We start from the raw sequence: 20,404 nt of genomic DNA on the forward strand, positions 1-20,404 counted from the left end.
GTTTTTTTGCTGGCTGCAATCAGTTATCTGTCTTGTTCTATCTAGTAAGTTGGGCCTCACCTTTGCTGATCTATATTTTCTATCTGTGTATTGTATTTTCTTACATCACCGATGTTGCATGTTGGGGGCTTGCTATTTCTTTGGGGACGGCTCCGAGGCAAGTTAGGATTCCTCATTTCTATCTTTGAGGTGTAGCAATTTTCGTGATCGTCCACGGTTACCAAATCATAACAGTATCACCGGTCAAACAAAAAAACAGGTACTCAAAAGAGGGAAACATTTTTTTTTTATTCTGTATATTTTTACTCTTATTGTTGAGGATAAGAATTGAGTATCCAAAAATACTTAATTCAGCCATTTCATAGACTCAGGTATATAGTTTAGTAGATGTAAACCAACACATATTTATGCATGTCTTTTGTTCCTTACTAACATGTATATATGTATATTGCATATTCAGTGATTTTTCCTTAACACAGTATATATCAGTATATGTAATCTGAAGATGGCTGCTAAATCCTGTCTACACCTGAGGATGAACAAAGGAATTCCTAAAAGCCTGGACTGTCCAATCAACAAGAAGACTATGCTAATTACTATACGTCATGAAGCCCCGACCTACGATACTTGATTGGACTAAAACGTTTGTTTACACCCCCTTACTTCTCGGTCTAGGGGTTTTGTCTAAGAATAAAGTTCAGTTGCCTCGGGGGTCTGTCATGGAGAAGGTCCATAACCGATATAGTGTCTGTTATCGTTCATTCTCACGTGCACTCATGACATTATAATTTGAAACTGCGGTCAGATCCAAAGAGTGACCGGTTGAGTCACGTCCTTAACATTATTTTTTGGGTTCTGTGGAAGATCTTTTTCTGGCATGGATATTAACCAGTTGTCTGATCGTGTTCAACATCTTTCTTCTGAGGTTCAGGGTTTATCGGTGTATCTTAGACAGACTCCTGTTGTAGAACCTAAAATTCCCGTTCCTGATTTTTTCTCGGGGGATAGATCTAAATTCCTGAACTTTAAAAATAATTGTAAATTATTTTTTGCCTTAAGACCTAAGTCCTCAGGGAGTCCCGTGCAGCAGGTTAGGATTGTCATCTCCTTGTTGCGCGGTGACCCTCAGGACTGGGCCTTTTCCTTGGTACCTGGTGATCCGATTCTTGATGATGTGAATTCCCTTGGCTGCAGACTCCAGTTCTAGATTGCAGATCCTTGTCTGTGGTTAGTTGGGGTTGTCAATGTGTGCATAATGACATTTCTGTGTTGTCTATTTCTGCTCAGCCACACGATGTACCTGAATATTTGTTGGACTTCATTGATGTGTTTAATGAGACTGGATCTGATTCCTTGCCTCCCCATAGGGAGTGTGATTGTGCCATTGAATTAGTGCCAGGTTGCAAATTTCCTAAGGGACGGATTTTCAATTTGTCTGTGCCTGAACATGATGCTATGCGAACTTATATTAAGGAGTCATGGGAAAAAGGTCATATTAGATCGTCATCTTCACCTCTGGGTTTCGTTTTTTTCTTTATGTCCAAGAAGGATGGGTCATTGAGACCTTGTATTGACTATCGCATCCTTAATAAAATCACTCTTAAATATCAGTATCCTTTGCCCCTGATGTCAGATCTGTTTTCCAGAGTTAAGGGGGCTAAATGGTTTACTAAACTTGATCTTAAGGGGGCGTACAATCTCATTAGAATCAAGGAGGGGGATGAATGGAAGATGGCTTTTAATAACCCTGAGGGGCATTTTGAGTACCTAGTGATGCCTTTTGGGCTCACTAATGCCTCCATGTTCCAGTCATTCATGAATATTTTCCGGGAACTGATTGGTACATTTCTGATCGTCTATTTGGATGATATTTTGATTTTTTCTGATGATTCGGACTCTCATGTGGAGCAAGTTCGGACTGTTTTTCAGGTTCTTAAGAACAATGCATTGTACGTTAAGGGGTCAAAATGTCTCTTTGGCGTACAAAAAAAAATGTCTTTTTTGGGGTTTATTTTGTCCCTGTCTTCTACTGAAATGGATCCGGTCATGGTTCAGGCCATTTATGACTGGGTTCAGCCTACTTCTTTGAAATCCCTTCAGAAATTTTTGGGTTTCACAAATTTCTACCGTAAATTTATAGGCAATTTCTCTAGTATTGGTAAGCCTTTGATGGATTTGACCAAAAAGGGAGCTGATGTTGAGAATTGTACCCTAGATGCCATTATGGCCTTCCAGGAGCTTAAAAAGAGGTTCACTTCTTCCCCAGTCCTGCAGCAACCTGATGTTTCTCTTCCGATTCAGGTGGAGATAGATTCCTCAGAGATTGGGGCAGGTGCTGTTTTGTCTCAAAGAGATCCTATAGCTTTCAAACTGAAGCCTTGCACCTTCTTCTCTCAGAAATTTTCTCCATCTGAACGAAACAATGATGTGCGTAGTCAGGAATTATTGGCTATGAAGTGGGCTTTTGAAGAATGCAGACATTGGTTGGAGAGGGCTAGATATCAAATTGTGCTGCTCACTGATCATAAGAATCTGACCTACCTTGAATCTGCCAAGAGATTGACTCCTAGGCAGGCCAGGTGGGCTTTATTTTTTACGCGTTTCAATTTTGTGATCTCTTTTCAACCGGGCACCAAGAATATTTAAGCAGATTCCCTCTTTAGAAGACTCTTTGCTGATTCTCTTGATGTTGCTGAGCCATCTACCATCCTGACTGAAGGTGTGGTCCTCTCCGCCATTTCGCCCGATTTGAGGTTAGCACTTGAGAGATTTCAGGGGTTCCTGAGCAATGGAGGAGTCGAGTTATGGCCGAGATTCATTGTTACGTTTTGGCTGGTCATCCTGGATTTTTGGTTCTAGGGATCTAGTGAGTAAGTCTTTTTGTTGCCTTCTTTGTCTCAGGATTTCAGGTGTTTTGTGCAATCTTGTGGGGTTTGTTCTAGATCCAAGCCTTGTTGTTTACGTTCTAGTGGGTTGCTATTGCCATTGCCTGTGCCTAAGAGACCTTGGACTCATATCGCTATGGATTTTATTTTTGATCTTCCGGTCTCTCAGAGGATGACTGTTATTTGGGTTATCAGTGATCGATTTTCTAAGATGGTCCATTTGGTACAATTGCCTAAATTGCCATCTTCATCAGAGTTGGTGCCCTTGTTTTATCAACAGGTGGTTAGTTTACATGGTATTCCTGAGAATATTGTGTCAGACAGGAGTTCAGTTTGTGTCCAGATTTTGGAGAGCATTTTGTTCTAAATTAGGAATTGAGTTGTCTTTCTCTTATGCGTTTCATCCTCAGACCAATGGTCAGACTGTGAGAGCAAACCAGACCTTGGAAACCTATTTGAGGTGTTTTGTATCTGCGGATCAGGATGACTGGGTTTCGTTTTTGGCATTGGCAGAGTTTGTTCTCAATAATAGGGCTAGCTCTGCTACTTTGATATCTCAGTTTTTCTGCAATTTTGGGTTTCATCCCAGTTTTTTTTCAGGGCAAGTTGAGGCTTCAGCCTGTCCAGGAGTTGATTCTGTGGTGGAGAGAATGCAGCATATTTGGGGTCAGGTAGTGGAAAAATTATTTCAGTCCCAGGTGAATGCCCAAAGGTTTGCCAACCGGCGTAGGACTCTTGGTCCCCAGTTTAAAGTGAGAGCCATGGTTTGGTTGTCCTCCAAAAATATTCCTATCAGATTTTCTTTTCCTAAATTTAAGCCAAGATTTATTGAGCCTTACAAGATTTCAGAGATTATTAATCCCGTATCTTTTCGTTTGGCTCTTCGTTAGTCTTTTAAAATTGTTTTTATAAGTCTTTGTTGAAGAAACTTGTGGAACCAGCAGTTACCATGGCAGCGTCTCTTAATCCTGTGTTGGTAGATGGGGATCTAGAGTATGAAGTATAAAAAAATGTGGATTCCCGCCTTTAAAGACGTAAGCTTCAGTACCTTGTTAAGTGAAAGGGTTATGGTCAGGAGGACAATTCCTGGGTTTTTGCTTCTGACATTCTCACTAACAGATTGGTTCGTGCTTTTCATCATGCCTATCCTAACAGACTCGGTGGCTCTGGTGAGGGTCCAGTGACTCCTCCTTAAGGGGGGGGGACTGTTGTGAATGTCATCCGAGTGGGTACTGGTGTGGAGCTCATTCTGGTGGCCAGGAATGGTAATGAAGCTGAGTTGGAATTTGTGAATCAGACAGGTGATGGAATTAATTGGGAATCCAGGAAATCCTATTGCAGATCAGCCTAGTTTATTTAGGAGAGCATTGTGTGCCTAGCGTTCGCCGGTGATAAATGTTCCTGCCTGCTTCTGAAGATGGCTGGGAGTTTTCCCTACTGATTTTTTCCATTTATTTGGTGCCTGAATCTACTCCAGATAAGTTTACTGTTTCTGTGCTTAATTGCTGGATTTGCAATCAAGAGTATTTCTGCATATTCCATTTGGTTCTGTGTTTGGTTTCTTGTATGTGAGGATCTGCCTTTCTGCTTTTGTGATCAGGTCAGTCCCTCCAGCTAGAAAGGGAGCTTGCTCCCTGTTCAGTTTTGGATTATTTGCACTTTAGAATATTACTTGTTCTGTGATTTTGTTTCTTGTTTCAGGTACACAAGAGTACCTCATATAGTGGGGTAGAGTCCGTGTGGTCTCAGTATTTTTTATTATCAGGAGATTGGTATTTTTTCAGGGTTTTTTGCTGTCCGCAATCTGTAATCTGTCCTGTTCTATCTAGTAAGTCGGGCCTCACCTTTGCTGATCTATATTTTCTGTGTATTGTGTTTTCTTATATGACCGTTGTTGCATCATGGGGGCTTACTATTTCTTTGGGGACTGCTCTGAGGCAAGTTAGGATTCCTCATTTCTATCTTTGAGGTGTAGCAAGTTTCTCAGGCAGTGACGAGGTGTCTAGGTGTGTTAGGAGCATCCCACTGCTGCTTCTAGTGTTGTCAGATAGGGGATTGAGGTCAGCTCATTTTCCAACTACTCTTATGGTGTTTGTTTTTTTTCTTATTACTGGGATTTTTCGTGACCATCCACGGTTTCCAGATTATAACAGTGGAACACCGGTAATTAATCCCCTCCTTACCCGATGCGAATACTGCAGCATAAATGAGCTGCAATACTCTGTGGCCACTGAAGCATCAGGGACGCCACACTTGTATAAGAGAAAAGGTATAGTTGCAGAATAAATGTTCAAGAAATATATATATATTATATATATATATATATATATATATATATATATATATATATATATATATACATGCATACATATATACTGTATTTATAATAGTGTCCATTTTAGCCTACAATGAAGATTTTTCTTGTTCATCTTGCTTGTACATAATTTCATGTGTGTTTTGTGCAAAATCCATTTATGATGGTTAAAAATAAGCAATTGTTTTAAATAAGGGCATAAGAATTAGTCATTGGATTTTAAACAATTTTCATAAACCCAAATTTTGCATACCTGTGATATATTAAAAATATAAATCTGAAAATGGTGACGTCCATTTGTATTCAGCCCTCTGAAGTCTTATAACTCTAAATAACATCGTAAGTGACCAATTACCTCCAGAGGTCACATAAAAACTAAATTGAGTCCACCTGTATGTCATTTATTTTCAATATAATTACATCCTGTTCTGTGAAGGTCTCAGAGATTTGTTTGCGAACATCCTGAAAACCAAGGAACACACCAGACAGGTCAGTTTTAAAGTTGTGGAGAAGAGTAAAGCAGTGTTATGTTATAAAAACATAGCCAAAGCTCTGAACATCTCACAGAGCACTGTTTAATCCACCTTAATCTACAATGGATATTTACTAAATTCTATACATACACTTACTCATATTGTCTTTTTTTCATATTGTCTCTTTATATCCACCAAACAATAGATTACACAATGTTGGGAAATGTATTTATTTGTCCGCAGCGTATAAGGGGCGTATCTTTTGGATGCCCTGCTATTCCATTCCTTCTGCCGATTGGTTACAATCTCAAGATTATGGCACAGAAGCAACTCCTCCCCAAACATCTGCGACGCAGTGAGACCCCTAATGAGCCCTTTGCTGGCCCTGACCTCGTGAATACAAATATTATCTGACATATTCCATTGGTCTGATTGACCTGGGTGGTTGCACCATATGCTAATATGTGTAACGTAAACAAATAAATTAGTAAGTTGATGTTCTTTCTTTTATACATGTACATTGGGGTTGTTGTCTACAATTTTCTAGAGAGTATCATAACTATTGACAAATTATTAGTCAATGCTAATTGATGTGCTACATGTTTTTAACCTGCGTTTTATTAATAGTATTACCATAGTGATGGAGGCTGGACCAGAAGGAGGAGCTCAGTTGAGTGTCCTGCAACCATACTGCTATAAAAATCACCTTGTATTTATGTACACTTTTTACTGGCTTGATAAAGGCCCTGCATAGCCAAATTATTGCGGGGGGTTTTTTCAGTATTATTCTGATGTGTACATTGAGGTCAATAAAACCTTTACTATGAAGGAGGAATGTCAAGGCCTTGGACTTCTTGGAATCTACTGTTCAATTAATCATCTAAAATTATAAGGTGTATGGTACAACTGAAAACCTACCAAGAAATATCCGTCCATCTAAACTGACATCCCAAGGAGGATCACTAATTAGAGAAATAGCCAAGAGGCCTATGGTTAGTCTGCAGGAGGTGCAGAAATCCACAGCTCAGGTGGAAAAAACTGTCCTCTGGACAACCAGTAGTCATATGCTTCACAAATCTGTCCTTTATAGAAGAATGGCAAGAAGAAAGCCATTTTTGAAAGCAAGCCATAAATACTCCTGTTTGCAGTTTGTAAAAAGCCATACAGTGTACACAGCTAGCACATGGAAGAAGGTGCTCTGATCAAATAAGATCAAAGTAGAACATTTTGGGCTAAATGCAAAACGCTATGTGTGGCCGAAAACGTACACTGCATATCGCCCTAACAATACCATCCTCACCATCAATCATGGTGGTGGCAGTATTATGCTGTAGGGAGACTTTTCTTCAGCAAGGACAGGGAAGCTGGTCAGAGTAGATGGGAAGATGACTAGAGCTAAATTCAGGTGAGTCCTGGAGAAAAACCTGGTAGATGCTGCAAAATACAAGAGGCTAGTGCGTAGGTTCACCTTCTAGCAGGACAATGACCCTAGACATATTGTCAGGGCTACAATGGAATGGTTTAGATCAAAGCTGCCCATGCTTGCAGCATGAGACCACATTCACACATCGGTATTTGGTCAATATTTTCAATCAGTATTTGTAAGCCAAAACCAGGGTTGGAACAACCGGAAAAAAGGGTATTAAAAATGTGCACCACTTATGCATTTTTTACCCACTTGTCGTGGGTATATGAACTGCTGAGCAAAATACTGCCATGTGAACTTGGCCTGAGGCTCCACTGTTAGTTCAAACCGTCAATCTTTTGGAACACACGACTCTCAACCACAGGGAAGTCACGGGGCAGAGGTGTGGTGCGCTCCTGAAGAAAGATTAGAACAATCCTTTAAGCACACTTGCCAATATAAATGTTTGATTTACAGGCGCCATAAAAATGGCCATTACACAATGATCTGATACGTTATTCAAAAATAATATCTTTGTGTGACTTATACCATTTCTATAGTGTATACCGTTATACTGTACTTCTTTAAAGCAAAGGTCATTGGGTTTACCACAGATAAATAGAAATCCACAGGCAGACATGGTGCAATCGATAGAGGTAGTAAAAATCTAAGCCGATAATGAATTCTTGTTCAGTTTTGCACAAAGCTTTGAGTTGTTAGTATTTACTAGAAGCCACTGGAGGATCAGATATTTCAGGAGGACATCGATTTTACCACTGAAGTGTGACTAAAGGGATAAATAAACTGCTCCTGGGGTCAATTGATCAATTTATCTTTTCTGACATTTTTTAAGGCAAATAGAATAAACCTTGCTCAGTTAAATATACCAGCTGAAATGTAGAATTACTTTTGCAACAAACGGAAATGCACAAAGCATATTTGATGACATCAATATTGAAGGTATGGTAAGGATTTATATTCTTGGATTGGTATTAACAGGATTGCTGAGTGTGCATATCTGTACTGCTAAGCTTTCAGCAATTTACTCTTATCATCTAGGAGCACCCTATGCATCAAACTGTATCACCATTCTCGCTTTTCTGAAACATATACATGTAATGTCCTTCTCTGTATGCATTTGATGGGATTTCTTTGCTTTACTAATCCCAGCGGAAAGCTCTTTAAATGAACAGAATGGAAGATACAGTATTATTGCCATTAGCGTGTTTGTTTTTATACAAGTATTTCTGTACATCTAATGTTCCTGTAGGTAATTTACAAATCAATAAAGATGTGAGATATGTGTGCATGATAACTCATTACAAATCATACAGGAAACAGGCAAGAGCATTTCTGATGTTTATACATCTAATATATAAAGCGGAGTACGGTATGTATGTACAGTCATATGAAAAAGTTTGGGCACCCCTATTAATGTTAACCTTTTTTCTTTATAACAATTTGGGTTTTTGCAACAGCTATTTCAGTTTCATATATCTAGTAACTGATGGACTGAGTAATATTTCTGGATTGAAATGAGGTTTATTGTACTAACAGAAAATGTGCAATCCGCATTTAAACAAAATTTGACTGGTGCAAAAGTATGGGCACCCTTATCAATTTCTTGATTTGAACACTCCTAACTACTTTTTACTGACTTACTAAAACACTAAATTGGTTTTGTAACCTCATTGAGCTTTGAACTTCATATAGGCAGGTGTATCCAATCATGAGAAAAGGTATTTAAGGTGGCCACTTGCAAGTTGTTCTCCTATTTGAATCTCCTATGAAGAGTGGCATCATGGGCTCCTCAAAACAACTCTCAAATGATCTGAAAATAAAGATTATTCAACATAGTTGTTCAGGGGAAGGATAGAAAAAGTTGTCTCAGAGATTTAAACTGTCAGTTTACACTGTGAGGAACATAGTAAGGAAATGGAAGAACACAGGTACAGTTCTTGTTAAGCCCAGAAGTAGCAGACCAAGAAAAATATCAGAAAGGAAGAGAAGAAGAATAATGAGAACAGTCAAGGACAATCCACAGACCACCTCCAAAGACCTGCAGCATCATCTTGCTGCAGATGGTGTCAATGTGCATCGGTCAATACAGCGTACGTTGCACAAGGAGAAGCTGTATGGGAGAGTGATGCGAAAGAAGCCGTTTCTGCAAGCACGCCACAAACAGAGTCACCTGAGGTATGCAAAAGCACATTTGGACAAGCCAGTTACATTTTGGAAGAAGGTCCTGTGGACTGATGAAACAAAGATTGAGTTGTTTGGTCATACAAAAAGGCGTTATGCATGGAGGCAAAAAAACACGGCATTACAAGAAAAGCACTTGCTACCCACAGTAAAATTTGGTGGAGGTTCCATGATGCTTTGGCGCTGTGTGGCCAATGCCGGCATCGGGAATCTTGTTAAAGTTGAGGGTCGCATTGATTCAACTCAGTATCAGCAGATTCTTGACAATAATGTGCAAAAATCAGTGACGAAGTTGAAGTTACGCAGGGGATGGATATTTCAGCAAGACAATGATCCAAAACATCGCTCCAAATCTACTCAGGCATTCATGCAGAGGAACAATTACAATGTTCTGGAATGGCCATCCCAGTCCCCAGACCTGAATATCATTGAAAATCTGTGGGATGATTTGAAGCGTGCTGTCCATGCTCGGCGACCATCAAACTTAACTGAACTGGACTTGTTTTGTAAACAGGAATGGTCAAATATAACTTCATCCAGGATCCAGGAACTTATTAAAAGCTACAGGAAGCGACTAGAGGCTGTTATTTTTGCAAAAGGAGGATCTACAAAATATTAATGTCACTTTTATGTTGAGGTGCCCATACTTTTGCACTGGTCAAATTTTGTTTAAATGCGGATTGCACATTTTCTGTTAGTACAATAAACCTCATTTCAATCCAGAAATATTACTCAGTCCATCAGTTATTAGATACATGAAACAGAAATAGCTGTTGCAAAAACCCAAATTGTTATAAAGAAAAAAGGTTAACATTAATAGGGGTGCCCAAACTTTTTCATATGACTGTAAGTATGTATGTGTGTATGTCCACTAAAGAAATCATCACTGTCGCATTTGCAATCACGAAATTTTGCACAGACGCCTCATGTGACTCAGGAAACGTCATAGACTATGTTTTGACAGGAAAATTTAACCCCGCGCTTTACAGTTACGCTCCAAAAAGCTGCCTCCATTAAAGTGAATGGAGCCTAGAACTACACGTTATTAATAGGAGCTGTGATTAATAGGAGACAGAAAGTGACACACAGACAGAGACTGGAAGAGAGACAGTTACTATCCCGGGCAACGCCCGGGTTCTACAGCTAGTAGATTATATTTAAGATCTTTTGTTAAAGAGAATTAACTATAAAGACTAGATAAAGTTTATTAGATAGGAAAAAAATGCATCATCTCAGCTCCTATTCTTCCTCCCTGCACCGCTACAATAGAGAGGAGTTTAAAGGGAATCTGTCACCAGGTTTTTGCCACATAATCTGAGAGCAGTATAACGTAGGGTCAGAGATCCTAATTCTAGCGGTGTGTCACTTACTGGGCTTCTTAGTGTAGTTTTCATAAAATCACTAATTAATCAGCAGTAGATTATCATTAGAGGACTACTTGGCATGCTGCCAGGTAGTCCAGCATATTCATTAGCTCTGTATAACTGCTAGATCTGCAGCAGAGAAAACACTGATTTTATTAAAATGACAGCAAACAGCTCAGTAAGTGACACATCACTGGAATTAGGGTCTCTGTCTCTACATTTTGCTGCTCTCAGATAGGGTAGCATAAACTTGGTGACAGATTCCCTTTAAATTAAAGTATTGCCTATGGGGCTGATAGAAACAGCAGAGTTCTATGCACTCCTCTTTCCATCAGTCTCAAATACTTTGAAAAAAAGAGGAATCACACAGGCTTAATTGCCATTCTATTGCTCCCCCGGCAATTTTCCATTTTTCGTTTTTAGTTTTATTCCTTCCATTCTTCGCAGAGCCATAATTTTTTTATTTTTCCATCAATATAGCCATATGAGGGCTTGATTTTTGAAGGACGAGTTGTACTTCTGAATGACACTCTTCATTCTGTCTCATATTGTACTGAAAAATGGGGAAAAAAATTCCAAGTGCAGTAAAATTGCAAAAAAAAAGTGCAATTGCCTGATTGTTTTCTTTTTCTTTTTTATTTTTTTTATGAAAATTTTATAAAATTTTTCCAAAGCATACTGTACTGTACCGCCCCGCTCTCAGCAGCAGAGCTGCTCAGATCCAGTCCTTCTGTGGGTGTCTCGAGGGTCTCCGGACCCGGGGGTCTCGCGGTCACTTCAATTGAAAAGGGGGTTATGGTGTATGGGAATTTGGAAAGTTTGTACGTGACGCCACCCACGGTATGTGGTAAATGGGGTACCACCGCTGCTGTTAAGGGGACTCCCGGGGGCGTTGGGCTGGCAGCTGGATGTTGTTAACCCTCCGTGGGTAGGGATAGATGCCCCGGGGCCCAGTGTGGTGTGAGAGGGATTGCAGGGAGCGGGAAACTCACAGTTCGGTTGTTCTGTTGTTAATTGTGGCTGCTTTCATGTGTAGGGTCAGGAAACACAGAGTCCAGTACTTAACCAGAAATTGCCGATGTCCGTAGGCCTTTGGTACGGGGGTGTTCGGATCCCACACCCGGTACAAGAAGCAGGGCCCTCTCTCTCTCCTGCACTCCAGCTAAGAGTCACCTTCTCTGTTTCGGACAGGGGAAGTCCTCTCTTTGCACAAGTCCGGGGCCCCGTGCAGACTACTGGCGGGCCACTACCCTGCCCCGGTCCACTACGGCTTCCCCTAAGCCTACTCTCCACTTAGCTCCAAGACTTCTGCTTTTTCTTTGCTTCACTTCCCCTGCAGCACAGGAGCTACAACCCCTGTCTGCACTCCTCTCCCTCCTTCCATCGACTGACTCAACTCCTCCCCTCCTGCTCCTTTAGTTACACTGGGGGGTGGGGGGGTGCGGCTGCTTCACTGTACCAGTGTGGGATCAGGTGGTACCGGGGAGGTTTACTCTTTCTGTGACTACCTGGTTTTGCCAGGGCGTCACAATACAAAGAAAAATAACATGGATATGCTCCACAAGCATGTGAGCGATTAGCAGAAAACCATGTATCAGGGTACATATCTTATTATCAATTAATATAAGAAAGATAAGGACTATAACAAGACAAACATTACAATACTAGATAAGAAGATAAGGGGAAAGGAGGTACAGAGAGTGCAGGTGAGTATATAGGATTTCCGTAGAGACCATACAGATCCACTATTCTCTATTAGCCCCTGTGCGCACGCTGCGGATTTACCGCGCATTTTGCCGCGGATTTGCACAGAAAATGTGAACATTGCTGCAGTCAATTCTTCAGCAAAAACTTTTGGGTTTTAAAAAACGCTGCTTTTTTTATACTTGCGGATTTACAAACAGCGGCAAAAACGATGGTGCGGTTTTACTGCGGTTTTTACCGCGGGTGAGGGATTCCTTCAGAGGATCCATTTTTTTCTTAAGAAAAAGTCACTTTCTAATGCGCACATAGCCTCAGCCCAGTAAATATACCAAAGGGACCAAATACTCTCAAAGTGTTCTATCATGTTATTTGACATAGTCGGTAGATACATCATTTTCCTCACTTCTTGGATCTGAGAATGGAGATCGTTGAGTGAGGGTGGATGAGCCAACCTCCACCTACGAGCAATTAAACACCTGTGGGTATGTGTAGCAGTAACCGTTTCACTTTCCTACCTAACTGAACAGGTGGAATATTTAATAGGTAAAACTTAGGGTTCAGGGGTATCTGGAGATCAGTTACTTTATAAATAAGGGATTGTAGCAACCTCCAAAAGCACTGAATATTGGGATATACCCAGAATAGACATCCCCACCTGTAACCCCACATCTCCAACAGTTATCAGGTATAGCAGGACGAGTTTGTGTAATATGGGGTGTGGAACCAATACATGAGTAGTTCATACTGATTCTCCTTGTATACATAGCACGAGGATGTTTTTGAGGAACCATCCCAAATCCGTCTCCACACACATAAGGGAATGGTCTCATCCAGGAAATCCTCCCATTTACCCATATATGTGTGATTTGGCCATTCGTCTCGATAGGGGGTAACTAGAATACGATATATATGAGATAAGGCCCTTGGTAGAAACCCCGGCTCTGTATAATCTTTCAAAAAGTGTAGGGGTAGAAACTTCTAGGGAGGAAAAAAGGGAGTGCATCAGGTGTCTATCTTGTAGGTACCGATATTGGGAGTTGGCAGGGAGATTAAATCTAGTGGATATAGTAGCAAAGGGGAGAAGAATTTTGGAGTGGGAGTCCACTATGTCAGCATAGCAAAAAGCTTTTTGCCAAACCACACTTTGGTCATGGTACCCTGCATACCATCCGGAATCCTGGGGTTAAAAAGAAATTAAGTCAGAGGGAAACGTTTGGAGCTAAGTGGAAACTTTTTAACACAACAGTCCCAGATCCTCTTGGTGAAAGCTATGGGGCCTAGAGTATGTGGGTCAGGTTTGCTAGACGAGGTGCCCCAAAGATAAGAGTTGGGATGTAATGGAGCCAACCATAAAGTCTCTATTTCCATCCATCTAGAGAAGGCACAACGATTGGATCATGCAGGGATGTGACGCAAATGAGTTGCCCAGTAGTATTTAGTTAAATCAGGGACTTTAAAGCGCCCCCCCCCTTCCTTAGTTTGCTGAGAAACAAAATTGTTTTCTTAATTCTATGCCTCTTATGGGCCCAGATGAATTGAAGTATAAGGGACTATATGTTACGCAACTCTTTGTAAGGCACACAGAACGGGAGGGTCTCAAATAAGTAAAGTAGCTTCGGCAGAACTGACATTTTGACAGTGGAGATTCGTCCAAATAGAGACATTGGAAGTTTATTCCAACTACCGTAAGTAGGAGTCTTTTAAGCTCAGTAAATAAGCTAGGATAGTTATGCTGGTATAGAAGTTTATAATTAGATGTTAATTGTATTCCCAAGTATGTCAAGGATGTATCTTTCCATTTGTAATTATAGTTTTCTCATATGGTAGTCACTTGTGCCTGCGGAATGTTAAGGGGCAAAACCTCAGTTTTGCTCTGGTTGGTCTTATATCCCGAGAGCATTCCAAAATGTATTAGTAAGGTATGTAAGTTCGTAAGGGTGATATGTGACTGTGTCAGTATCAACAGGACATCATCTGCAAATAGTGATAACTTAAACTCTTTGTCTTTCACCATTACCCCATGTACATTCGGATCGGAGCGAATAGCTGCCGCCAGGGGCTTGATGCACATAACAAAGAGAAGGGGAGACAAAGGGCACCCCTGACGTGTGCCATTATGTATCTGAAAGGGTTGAGATGTGGCATAAAGAAGTTTGACCGAAGCTGAGGGGCATGAATATAGACTTTTCAGGGCAGTAATAATTGCACCAGAAATTCCAAAGTGATGTAACGTTTCAAACATGAATGGCCACCCCAGTCAGTCAAAGGCCTTCTCTGCATCTAAACTGAGAAGAAGTAACTTTCTTTCAGTTTTATTAACAACCTCTACTAAGTCAATTATCTTCCTAGTATTGTGCCCTCCCTGTCTACACTGGAGAAATACCACCTGATCCTTATGAATAAGGTGAGGGAGCAGGACCAAAAGGCATAAGGATAACAATTTAGTAAAAAATTTTAAATCGGCATTAAGTAACACTATGGGTCTGTAATTGACACAATCCGTACCCTCCTTTCCTGGTTTGGGGATAAGCGTGATATATGAGTGTAACAAAATGGTAGGTATAGGGGAACCCGTGAGAAATCCATTAAATAATTTAACTAAGTAGGCGGTAAGTCGGCCCGCGTATGTCTTATAGTATGAATACGTCAAACCGTCTGGACCTGGCGATTTCCCATTGGGAAGTAATTTAAGCACCTCTCAAATCTCCTCGCACATGATTTCTTTATTCGGTGTATTTGCAGCAGCATGTGTTTCTAGGTACATCCACGCTTATGTTCAGAGAGCGGCAAGCCATGTCGGGTGATGTCATGCCAGACTCGCACGAGTCTGACAGCGCATCACCGGCATAGCCGCGCACACTTCTGACAGAAGCGTGCATGTGTTTCTGTGTACATACATGCTCATGTTCAGAGAGTGCAGGCTGTGCTGGCTGATGTGATGCCAGACTTGTACAAGTCTGACATCGCATCAGTGGCACAGCCGCACACACTTCTGACAGGAGCGTTGGTGTTTTTAAGCACGTGCATGCTCCTGTTCAGAAAGCGGCAGGCCATGTCGGGTGATGTCATGCCAGACTCGCACGAGTCTGACAGCACATCACCGGCACAGCCGCACACACTTCTGATAGGAGCATGCATGTGTTTCTGTCTGACCCGAAGACACTTGCACTGCTTGTCCCGCCCACCAGCCATCCTGCTGCCTGTGATTGGTTGCAGCCAGCTGACACACTGCCACTCAGGGTGGGGGCGCATCTATCTACAACCAATTACACGCGCCGGTGGGCGGGAAAACAATGATTATTGAATTATTGGCTCCAGAAGGGAAATGTGTGACCCGGAAGGAGTTTGCCGCCATGACACCGCCTGGGTGAGTATACCGCGTGTGCTCCTACAACACTATCCCTTCCACCAACGTTTTTAATCTCTGGATTCTGGTTCCCATTGACTTATATGGGCACCGGATTTCGGAGCGGATCAGACTTTTTTTTTAATTGAGCAGTGATCCACGGGTCACGGTTTTTGTCTAGTTCGATCAGCTCTGTTAATAAATTGGAGACAGAGGGTGTTTTTTTTTAAAATAAAGGAATAAAGGATTTTTCTGTGTGTTTCGTGTTTATTTTCTTTTACTTACACGATTAGTAATGGGGGGGTCTCACAGATTTTGTGACAAAGCACAGCTGTCATCAACCCCTTATATTACCCCAATTGCCACTGCTCCAGGACAATCGGGATGAGCCGGGTAACCACCAAGATTGGCACATCTAATAGATGCTATTTTTAGGCTGGGAACGGCCCAATAACCATGGGCTTCCCCAGCCTGAGAATACCAAACCCCACTATCTGCTTTATCTTGGCTGCATATCAAAATTGGCGGGGGACCCCATGCTTTTTTTTTAACATTATTTATTTAAATAATTTTAAAAAAAAACAGTGCGGGATCCCTCATATTTTTTGATACACAACTGGGGGTTACAGCCTCCAGCTGTCTGCTTTCTCTGCACTGGGTATCAAAATATGGCTGACCGCAAGTCACTTTTTCAAATTATTTATTGAATTCTACAGTCGATTTTGGGGACCCAGACAGCTAGTGGGAGGGCAAGATCACAGATGCCGGTAGAGGGTGGGGGCACAGTCTGACTGCAACCAATCACAGACGCGGTCTCAGAGGGTGGGCAGGGGAAGCAGTGAATATTCAGAAGGTTTAATGAGTGGACACGGAAGCAGTGTGACAGCTGCATGGAAACTTAGTAAGTATAATTTCTTACTTTAATCCCCATTCTACTTCCTTTTTCAGCCCATTAGCCCTTACGAACACCCTTTTTTTGGTCTCTAATCATTTACACTGAAGGTCATGAGGATTCTGGTTGGAGTCCCCATAGAATTTATGGGGTTCAGTGTCTGAGCTAATGTTTGAGTTTAAGTCTGGTCCCAATCCGGAGTGTTATTTAAGTCCAGCCATACACCGCAAGTCTGAATATCTGCAGGATCACCCATCTCTATCAAATATTTGGTTACTTGAGAGTTTTTGTTCTTCTGGATCTTAGGGGCACTGCAAATAGAATGCACAAACTATTCTTGGAAAATCTGTACTCCAAAAGTCAAATGATGCTCATTCCTTCCTGAGCCCTGTGGTGTGGTCAAACAGTACTGAGCAGTCAAAAGTGGGGTATTGTCATGTCCATGAGAAATTGTGTAACAGATTATGGTGCCTTTCTTACCTATTGCCCTTGTGAAAATTGGAAATCTGGGGCTTAAACAACATTTTATTGGTAAATATGTAATTAATTTTTGTTCACCGTTCAAATTGAATTCATTTAGTGGTGCAGATTGTAAAATAAAGTCACTTGTGAGTTTATTTCTGCTGTTCAAGCACCTCAGGTGCTCTGCCAATGTGACATGACACGCACAAAACATTCCAACTAAATCTGAACTCCAATATGCCGCTTTTTCCTTTCTTCATTTTGTACTGAGCCTAAAAGGTAGTTTTTGACCAAAGGGTATTGGCAAACTCAGGAGAAATTGCACAACAATTAGTACGGTCCATTCTATTCTGTTACCCTTGTGAAAATGAAAGATTTGGGTGTTGAAGCAACATTTTTGTGTTCAAAATGTATTTTTTAATTTTCACGGCTCAACGTTATAAAATTCTGTGAAGAACCTGGGGGTCAAAGTGCTCACCATCCACCTAGATAAATTTCTTAAGGGGCCATTTGTCAGAGATTTCCCCTTTTTAGGCACATCAGGTGCTCTTCAAACGCGACATTGCGCCTACTAATGATTCCAGCCAGTTTTGCGTTAAAAAGTCAAATGGCGCTTATTCCCTTCCAAGTCCTGTCGTGCACCAAAATAGAACTTTTCCACCACATGAGGGGTATGCATACTCAGAAAAAATTGCACAACAAATTGTATGGTGGATTTCTACTGGCTGTTACCCTTGTGAAAATGCAAAATTTGAGGCAAAAGTAACATTATTGTGTAAAAATGTAAAATTTTCATTTTATTCTTTCCACATTGCGTTATTTTCTGTGAAGCATCTAAGGGGTTAATAAACCTCTTGGATGTGGTTTTGAGCAGTATGAGGGGTACAGTTTTTAGAATCGTGTCAGTTTTGGGTATTTTCTGTCTGTTAAGCCTCGCAAAGTCACTTTACATGTGATGCGGTCCCTAAAAAAATGGTTTTGTAAATTTTGCTGGAAAAATGAGAAATTACTGATAAACTTTGAACCCTTCTAACTTCCTAACCAAAAGAAAATCTTTCAAAAATTGCATTGATGTAAAGTAGACATGTGGGAAATGTTTTTATTAACCATTTGGTGTGACATACTGTAAAGCGGGCTTTACACATAGCGACATTGCTACCGATGTCGCTAGTGAAAGCACCTGCCCCCGTCGGTTGTGTGTCACGGGCAAATCGCTGTCCGTGGCGCACAACATAGCTAACACCTGTCACACGGACGGACTGCATGGCGAAGTCGCTGTGGCCGGCGAACCGCCTCCTTTCTAAGGGGGTGGTTCATTCGGCGTCACAGCGGCCACCCAATAGAAGCAGAGGGACGGAGATGAGCAGGCCGAACATCCCACCCACCTCCTTCCTTCCTCGTTGCCGGCGGCTGCAGGTACGGTGATGTTCCTCGTTCCTGCGGTGTCACACATAGTGATGTGTGCTGCCTCAGTAACGACGGACAACCTGCGTCCTGCAACAGCAACGATATTCGGGATTAGAACAACGTGTCAACGATCAAGTGAGTAATTTTGATCGTTAACGGTCGTTCGAGCGTTTCACACGCAACAACGTCACTAACGAGGCCGGATGTGCGTCACGAATTCCGTGACCTAAACGACATCTCGTTAGCGATGTCGTTGCATTTAAAGCTCGCTTTACTCTTTGGTTTAAGGGCAAAAAAAATGACAATTTAAAATTTTTCGCCAAATTTCGGGTATTTTTTACCAATAAATGGAAAAATTATCACCCTAAATTTACCACTAACAGGAAGTACAATACAATTGGTTATGAAAGTGAAAACTGGCTGGGAAATGAAGGGGTTAACATAGTATAACAAATGTAGTTTCTCTCACTCTACTAAAATATATTAAATATGTACAGGAGTTTGAAAAATATATATACAGAAAGTTTTTACTATTTGAGTAAATACAGTATTTTAGTGTTAAAGTCTACTCTGCTGGCCCAGAAACCTTATAATCTCACATCTTAGAAGGAATCTTCAAAGTTTAATATAAGAAATTTAAATTTAAATAAATCAGAGGCCAGACATTCATAACAAGAGAATGAAAAATCTGAGCCTGGCTGTAGGCTGCAGCCGTCAATGTGTTATTTGCTGATAATTCTAGAAAAGTAATGAGAGACCTGTACAAAAGCATTATTGAACAAAAAGTCTAATCCTCATGTTTTCATACACATTACACTGTATGAAAAAACATGATAAATTGGAAGAAAATGGACACAATTAGTAAACCGGATTTGTGCTCAGTTCTGTAAAACCTTTTTCTGATCTGCTTAGTTTGACATAGAAAGAGAACACTCCCCCCCAAATACAATTTTTATATGAAAAGAATGTTGACGAGAAAAACAAAAACAAAAAAAATATAAAAATAAAACATTATATATACATATACACACACACTTATGAAACAATGTGTGTGAATGTTTTTATGAACATTTTGCTATATGAAATAATACTATGCAGGCACTGTATATCATCTATTTAACATTTAATGCAAATAATAAATTATAACTATATGATATTTTAATTCATCACTATATTGCCACATTAACTGATCATTTGATTTTAATAAAATAACAAACAATATAAGTATTAAGCTAAAGGGGTATTACCATCTCTAAGATCCTATACCAATATTTAGTAGGAATAATAATAATAATAATAATAATATTAGCAAATCCTTCCAAATAGAAATGTAGTATTGTTCTTCTGATTAGCTATATCGCTTACCTCATGTGCAGGGCATTACAGAAGCTTAAGTATCTATGTTTATGACCACGAGCAACTATCACTATATGAGCGGCCCCAACCATGGATTTCTACGCTGCAATGCCCTGCATGAGGAAAGAGACTTTGCTAATCAGGTGAACTAAACTACACTTTTACTTGGGGGTATTTGCTAATATTACACCTACTACATATTGGCATAGGACAATGGAGATGGGAATACCCCTTTTACAATGAATGATGATATTAATAAAGTTCTGTATGATGGTGTTAATTGGCTATTGTATAGCGAGCAGTGTGGTTTGTGCAGTGTATAACCAGTATAACCATATTTTTCTGTGTGTTGTCAAAAGGGTTTTCCCATCTCCAAGATCATATACCAATATTAGCAATTGCCTCCAATTAGAAATGTAGCAGTCTGATTATTATCTCATCTCATGTGCGGGGTACAGTAGCTTCGGTATCCATGGTTCTGACCACTCATATAGTGACAGATGGTTGCTAATGATTGTAACAATGGATATCTAAGCTACTGCAATGCTCTGCACATGAGGTAAAAGACATAGCCAAGCAGGAGAACTATACTAC

The 20,404-nt window shown here is 40.6% G+C and overlaps 1 protein-coding gene across 2 annotated transcripts in view; it reads right to left on the reverse strand.

The window, feature by feature from the left end:
- Positions 1 to 20,404, reverse strand: part of AFF3 (ALF transcription elongation factor 3) — a 731,240-nt gene that overhangs the window by 453,797 nt on the left and 257,039 nt on the right. The window lies entirely within an intron of this gene.

This window comes from Anomaloglossus baeobatrachus, chromosome 2, assembly GCF_048569485.1.
Source record: "Anomaloglossus baeobatrachus isolate aAnoBae1 chromosome 2, aAnoBae1.hap1, whole genome shotgun sequence".
NCBI lineage: Eukaryota > Metazoa > Chordata > Amphibia > Anura > Aromobatidae > Anomaloglossus > Anomaloglossus baeobatrachus.